This window comes from Ranitomeya variabilis, chromosome 1 (genome assembly GCF_051348905.1).
Source record: "Ranitomeya variabilis isolate aRanVar5 chromosome 1, aRanVar5.hap1, whole genome shotgun sequence".
NCBI lineage: Eukaryota > Metazoa > Chordata > Amphibia > Anura > Dendrobatidae > Ranitomeya > Ranitomeya variabilis.
In genome coordinates this window covers 293,443,841-293,451,871 of record NC_135232.1, presented here as the reverse complement: position 1 = coordinate 293,451,871, position 8,031 = coordinate 293,443,841, and positions in this window count along the sequence as shown.

Here is an 8,031-nt window from a genome sequence, read left to right as displayed (position 1 = left end):
GTGCGGGCGGTTGTGCGTGGCGGTGGTGAGTGCGGGAGGCTGTGCGTGGCGGTGGTGAGTGCGGGCGGCTGTGCGTGGCAGTCGTGAGTGCGGGCGGCTGTGCGTGGCGGTGGTGAGTGCGGGCGGCTGTGCGTGGCGGTGGTGAGTGCGGGCGGTTGTGCGTGGCGGTGGAGAGTGCAGGCGGCTGTGCGTGGCGGTGGTGAGTGCGGGCAGGCGGCTGTGCGTGGCGGTGGTGAGTGCGTGCGGGCGGCTGTGCGTGGCGGTGGTGCGTGCGGGCGGCTGTGCGTGGCGGTGGTGAGTGCGGGCGGCTGTGCGTGGCGGTGCTGAGAGTGTGGGCGGCTGTGCTGGGCGCCGAGTGCTGGTGGCCTGAGCAGGCGGGGACACCGGCGCACTGTGGGGGTCAGGTGCCGGAGTCGCCGCTAGCTCAGGCCCCCGGCACTTGCTATATTTACCTGTCCCCCGTTCCACTGCTGTGCGCCGCTCCATCTTCCGGGTCCTCTGCCTGTGACTGTTCAGTCAGAGGGCGGCGTGCATTAAGCGCGTCATCGCGCCCTCTGAACTGAACGTCGCAGGCAGAGGATATGGAGGATGGAGCAGCGCGCATCACTGGAACGGGACAGGTAAATATTGCATACTCACCCTCCTGGCTCGTCCCTGCTTCTCCGTTGGAGATCGCGGTGTGCGTTCAGTGCTTACGCATACCGCGATCTCCTGGGAGCGTCACTCTGTGGGGTCCAGACTGCGCCGGCGCTTGCACAGTCTATAAAGGCTTCGGACAGAGTGACGCTCCCAGCGTTATATTATAGATATATATGAGCGGAGAAATCAATGGAAAGTACTGCGGAAATCTAGAGTGTGTAAAGCCTCCACAACGCAGGATCTCCATAAGGGCCCATACATAACAAGTGAAATATTTTGTCAGTAAGTCACACCTTTCAGGATATATTGTGTTATTATGGGGGTAGATGTCCAGCTTGTTAATGAGGAGGTAAATCCCTGCTTGTACACCTAATGTGAAATTAGAAGCCAACCTTACTTCCCTCTTAACTTGTACATAAACCCTTCCAAATATCTGTACCGTCCAGTTGTCACACGTCTATTGCCTGAGGTGGAATTACAACTGCTTTCTAGCATTCAAAAAAATGCATTTGTTCAGCAAAAAAATTATAAATCTCTTACTGATCCCAATTTATATTTTCATAAATTCAGAATGTTCTTACACATAGTGCTGCAAATACCCTCTGCTGGTAGCAGATGTACCGTAAGGTAAAACAGGCAGCTGAGTATAAGGGTCCGCTTACACAGACCGACCAGCTGTACTTTACGACTGTTGTTGATTGTCTGTTTACACACGCTGCATGTATCAGCTGTCAAGTTCCCTTTAAAACCATACATTAAACGGAACCTGACAGCTGATATATGCTGCTCGATCCACGGTCAGCGTGTATTACACCGTGGCTGTATAATCTCAGCCAGATATGTTTGACCTTAGAATGCTTTGGAGCTACATCAAAAAGCATAGTTTACTAAAAAGTCTCTCCCTGCGTACGTGTATCGGGAAAGACCTGTCACTTCAGGGCAGCAGGTGTTGAGAAGCTACAGGGGTTCCACCTGTCCAACAAGTCTTCGTGAGGCTCCATGGTCTCTGGCGGCTTTTAAACTATTTTTTTCTCTGACCCACGCAGCGCTTCGGAGTCAAACATATTCGGTCGAAATCATACAGCCAGCGTCTGATACATGCTGCCAGGTTCCCAATAATCATTCTCCTTCACATGATTATGATCTTGAAAACTTGATTAAATACTAATATGAACAAATTGACCCAAAAGGGGCATTTTGTAGGACATTTTATATTTAACAGCCCATATCTGTCCACAGACAGATGCAAAACAAGAGTGCAGCCAGCATTTGTTACATGCTGCCCATATTAGCTGTCAGGTTCCCTTTAAAGGAGAGTTGTCTTGTGTCACAGAAACACAGTGGGGGGGGGGGTCTTGCAAATCGACCCACTGTTACCATTTTGCCAGTGGAATGCAACTCCACTACCTCCATTTATCAGGACAATTACACAATTGATGAGTGATGGATGAGGCCATGGCTGCTTCCACTACTGGGCCAGTTTTTGGAGTACTAACAGCGAGTGTATGGTGTACACCTCTGATTCTAACACATGGAATATATGTATAAATCCTGATACGGTCACTGCCAGCTCTGCAATAATAAAAAGAACCACCAGCTGCCACCACCAATCTTTTATACAGGCAGATTGGACATCCATTACAAGTAGCATATGGCTTCAGAGGTGCGGTTTACAGAGCAAGAGGAACAGAGCTTTTAAGTGTTATATTTAATCCAGAGAGATAGGCAGTGTTTATAAAAAATATACAATATGATACAAAATGGGAACAAAACAATACAATGTATAATATTATATAAAATAAAAAGGAATAACTAAATAAACTTACTTAACCTGGTCACAGTAATGGCTTAGAGCTTAGCGACGGGAAGGACTTTGAGACAATGGACAGAACTTCTACAGCAAACTATGTCTTCCAAGGGCTGACAAAGAATCCAAAATCTAATTCTGCTTTTTATTAGCTCATGTGGGAGCTGTTTGTGGGATGTTCTCAGTGCTTCAGGATTTTATGAGATTCACATCTTACAAGATATCTTAGCCTCTGAATGTCCCAGGCGTCATATTTTCTATCGTGACTTTACCTTTACATAGAGGTCAAGTATGAGCTCTCTGTATATATATCTGATATTAAATTAGAGGCATTCTAGTGACCCCCACAGCGAATGCGTCATGTCAGTCCCTTTGCCATGTTGTTTCTGGCATTACTGTGATTGGCTGTGACATCATCAGGGGTTATAAAAGAACAGGTGCCGCTCGGCTCAGCACACTGACACCATTGCACAGCTCCTTGACACTTTGTATTGGAGGGAGAGAATGCTTGTCTAGGCCTGTGCGTGCACAGAATAACGAATCAAGAATCCTGTAGTATTGATACTGGTGTTGAAGCTGAACCGTCATACTAATAGTTCTAAGGGCTAATCATTTACTTGCTGTTTATATCACATACATTTTGCATTTAGTGTAGGGAGGGAAAGTCACAGGAGCAGGCACAGTGGCAAAATGCAGTCTGTAGACAGGGATTAGGGAAGCTCAGTACGTTGCCAAATATAAAGCTGAAGATTTTTTTTTAGGGGTAAAAAAATAGAATATATATTTGATCCATCGAGTATTACTTGATTTGTGTTACTTTTTTGTGTTATAACATTCCAAAAAATCTTTGAAAACATTTTTATGGACTAAATTTATTACCCATACACTATTCTGTGAGGTAAAAAAGTGTTAAATATTTAGCAGTGTTAAATTTCTCACTCATACACCACTTCACCATACACCAGGTACAGAGAGATACATAAAATGTATGTGTACTAATGCTAGAAGCCTTGCCAACAAAATGGACGAATTAGAATTAGTGGTGTTGGAGCATAATTATGACATGGTGGGGATATCTGAAACATGGCTGGATGAGAGCCATGACTGGGCTGTTAACTTGCAGGGTTATTGTCTGTTCAGAAATTACCGTACAGATAAGCGAGGGGGTGGGGTGTGTCTGTATGTAAAATCATCCTTAAAACCCATCCGGCGTGATAATATAGGTGAATTTAATGAAAATGTAGAGTCCCTGTGGGTGGAGATAAGGGGAGGGGGAAAAAATAATAAATTACTGATGGGGGTTAGTTATAAATCTCCAAAAATAATGGAAGCAACGGAGAATATCCTCATAAAGCAAATAGATGAAGCTGCGACTCAAGGAGAAGTCATTATTATGGGGGACTTCAACTACCCTGAAATAGATTGGGGAACAGAAACCTGCAGTTCCAGCAAAGGTAATCGGTTTTTGACAACTATGAGAGACAATTACCTTTTACAACTGGTTCAGGACCCAACAAGAAGGGGGGCACTGCTAGACCTAATACTAACCAACAGGCCAGACAGAATATCAATTATAAGGGTTGGGGGTCACTTGGGGAATAGTGATCACAAAATAATAAGTTTTCATGTATCCTTTAATAAGATGTGTAGTAGAGGGGTGACAAGGACACTAAACTTCAGTAGGGCAAATTTCCAACGGATGAGAGATGATCTTGGTGCAATTAACTGGGACGATATCCTGAGACAAAAAAGTACACAAAATGGGAGACGTTTATTAGCATCCTGGATAGGACCTGTGCACAGTATATACCGTATGGGAATAAACATACTAGAAATAGGAGGAAACCAATATGGGTAAATAGAGCTGTAAGGGGCGCAATAAGGGACAAAAAGAAAGCATTTAGAGAATTAAAGGAAGTAGGTAGTGATGAGGCATTAAATAAATACAGAAAATTAAATAAATTCTGTAAAAAGCAAATCAAGGCAGCAAAAATTGAGACAGGGAGACTCATTGCCAGAGAGAGCAAAAATAACCCCAAAATATTCTTTAACTACGTAAATAGTAAGGAACTTTAAAATTGATAGTGTTGGCCCCCTTAAAATAGTCTGGGTGAAATGGTGGATGAGGATGAGGAAAAAGCCAATATGCTAAATGATTTTCTTTTTATCAGTATTTACACAAGAAAATTCCATGGCTGACAATATGATCAATGATAACAAAAATTCCCCATTAAGTGTCACCTGCTTAACCCAGCAGGAAGTACGGCGGCGTCTAAAAATCTCTAAAATTGACAAATCTCCGGGCCGGATGGGATACACCCCCGAGTACTGCAGGAATTAAGTATAGTCATTGATAGACCATTATTTTTAATCTTTAAAGAGTCCATAATAACAGGGTCTGTACCACAGGACTGGTGTATAGCAAATGTGGTGCCAATATTCAAAAAGGGGACAAAAACTGAACTCGGAAATTATAGGCCAGTAAGCTTAACCTCTAGTGTGGGTAAAATCCTGGAGGGCATTCTAAGGGATGCTATGCTGGAGTATCTGAGGAGGAATAACCTCATGACCCAATACCAACATGGGTTTACTAGGGACCGTTCCTGTCAGACTAATCTGAACAATTTCTATGAAGAAGTAAGTTCCGGACTGGACCAAGGGAACCCAGTGGACGTAGTGTATATGGACCTTTCAAAAGCTTTTGATACGGTGCCACACAAAAGGTTGAGACATAAAATGAGAATAATGGGGATAGGGGAAAATATGTGTAACTGGGTTAAGAGCTGGCTCAGGGATAGGAAACAAAGGGTGGTTATTAATGGAGCGCACTCGGACTGGGTCACGGTTAGCAGTAGGGTACCACAGGGGTCAGTATTGGGCCCTCTTCTTTTTAACATATTTAATAATGATCTTGTAGGGGGCATACAGAGTGGAATTTCAAAATTTGCAGATGACAATTTTATATTACAGGATGATTTATGTAAACTAGAAGCTTGGGCTGATAAATGGCAAATGAGCTTTAATGGGGATAAATGTAAGGTCATGCACTTGGGTAGAAGTAATAAGATGCATATCTATGTGCTTAATTCTAAAATTCTGGGCAAAACCGTCAATGAAAAAGACCTGGGAGTATGGGTGGATGACAAACTCACATTTAGTGGCCAGTGTCAGGCTAGCTCAGGCCCCCGGCACTTGCTATATTTACCTGTCCCCCGTTCCACTGCTGTGCGCCGCTCCATCTTCCGGGTCCTCTGCCTGTGACTGTTCAGTCAGAGGGCGGCGTGCATTAAGCGCGTCATCGCGCCCTCTGAACTGAACGTCGCAGGCAGAGGATATGGAGGATGGAGCAGCGCGCATCACTGGAACGGGACAGGTAAATATTGCATACTCACCCTCCTGGCTCGTCCCTGCTTCTCCGTTGGAGATCGCGGTGTGCGTTCAGTGCTTACGCATACCGCGATCTCCTGGGAGCGTCACTCTGTGGGGTCCAGACTGCGCCGGCGCTTGCACAGTCTATAAAGGCTTCGGACAGAGTGACGCTCCCAGCGTTATATTATAGATATATATGAGCGGAGAAATCAATGGAAAGTACTGCGGAAATCTAGAGTGTGTAAAGCCTCCACAACGCAGGATCTCCATAAGGGCCCATACATAACTAGTGAAATATTTTGTCAGTAAGTAACACCTTTCAGGATATATTGTGTTATTATGGGGGTAGATGTCCAGCTTGTTAATGAGGAGGTAAATCCCTGCTTCTACACCTAATGTGAAATTAGAAGCCAACCTTACTTCCCTCTTAACTTGTACATAAACCCTTCCAAATATCTGTACCGTCCAGTTGTCACACGTCTATTGCCTGAGGTGGAATTACAACTGCTTTCTAGCATTCAAAAAAATGCATTTGTTCAGCAAAAAAATTATAAATCTCTTACTGATCCCAATTTATATTTTCATAAATTCAGAATGTTCTTACACATAGTGCTGCAAATACCCTCTGCTGGTAGCAGGTGTACCGTAAGGTAAAACAGGCAGCTGAGTATAAGGGTCCGCTTACACAGACTGACCAGCTGTACTTTACGACTGTTGTTGATTGTCTGTTTACACACGCTGCATGTATCAGCTGTCAAGTTCCCTTTAAAACCATACATTAAACGGAACCTGACAGCTGATATATGCTGCTCGATCCACGGTCAGCGTGTATTACACCGTGGCTGTATAATCTCAGCCAGATATGTTTGACCTTAGAATGCTTTGGAGCTACATCAAAAAGCATAGTTTACTAAAAAGTCTCTCCCTGCATACGTGTATCGGGAAAGACCTGTCACTTCAGGGCAACAGGTGTTGAGAAGCTACAGGGGTTCCACCTGTCCAACAAGTCTCCCGTGAGGCTCCATCGTCTCTGGCGGCTTTTAAACTATATTTTTCTCTGACCCACGCAGCGCTTCGGAGTCAAACATATTCGGTCGAAATCATACAGCCAGCATCTGATACATGCTGCCAGGTTCCCAATAATCGTTCTCCTTCACATGATTATGATCTTGAAAACTTGATTAAATACTAATATGAACAAATTGATCCAAAAGGGGCATTTTGTAGGACATTTTATATTTAACAGCCCATATCTGTCCACAGACAGATGCAAAACAAGAGTGCAGCCAGCATTCGTTACATGCTGCCCATATTAGCTGTCAGGTTCCCTTTAAAGGAGAGTTGTCTTGTGTCACAGAAACACAGTGGGGGGGGGGGGTCTTGCAAATCGACCCACTGTTACCATTTTGCCAGTGGAATGCAACTCCACTACCTCCATTTATCAGGACAATTACACAATTGATGAGTGATGGACGAGGCCATGGCTGCTTCCACTACTAGGCCAGTTTTTGGAGTACTAACAGCGAGTGTATGGTGTACACCTCTGATTCTAACACATGGAATATATGTATAAATCCTGATACGGTCACTGCCAGCTCTGCAATAATAAAAAGAACCACCAGCTGCCACCACCAATCTTTTATACAGGCAGATTGGACATCCATTACAAGTAGCATATGGCTTCAGAGGTGCGGTTTACAGAGCAAGAGGAACAGAGCTTTTAAGTGTTATATTTAATCCAGAAAGATAGGCAGTGTTTATAAAAAATATACAATATGATACAAAATGGGAACAAAACAATACAATGTATAATATTATATAAAATAAAAAGGAATAACTAAATAAACTTACTTAACCTGGTCACAGTAATGGCTTAGAGCTTAGCGACGGGAAGGACTTTGAGACAATGGACAGAACTTCTACAGCAAACTATGTCTTCCAAGGGCTGACAAAGAATCCAAAATCTAATTCTGCTTTTTATTAGCTCATGTGGGAGCTGTTTGTGGGATGTTCTCAGTGCTTCAGGAATTTATGAGATTCACAACTTACAAGATATCTTAGCCTCTGAATGTCCCAGGCGTCATATTTTCTATCGTGACTTTACCTTTACATAGAGGTCAAGTATGAGCTCTCTGTATATATATCTGATATTAAATTAGAGGCATTCTAGTGACCCCCACAGCGAATGCGTCATGTCAGTCCCTTTGCCATGTTGT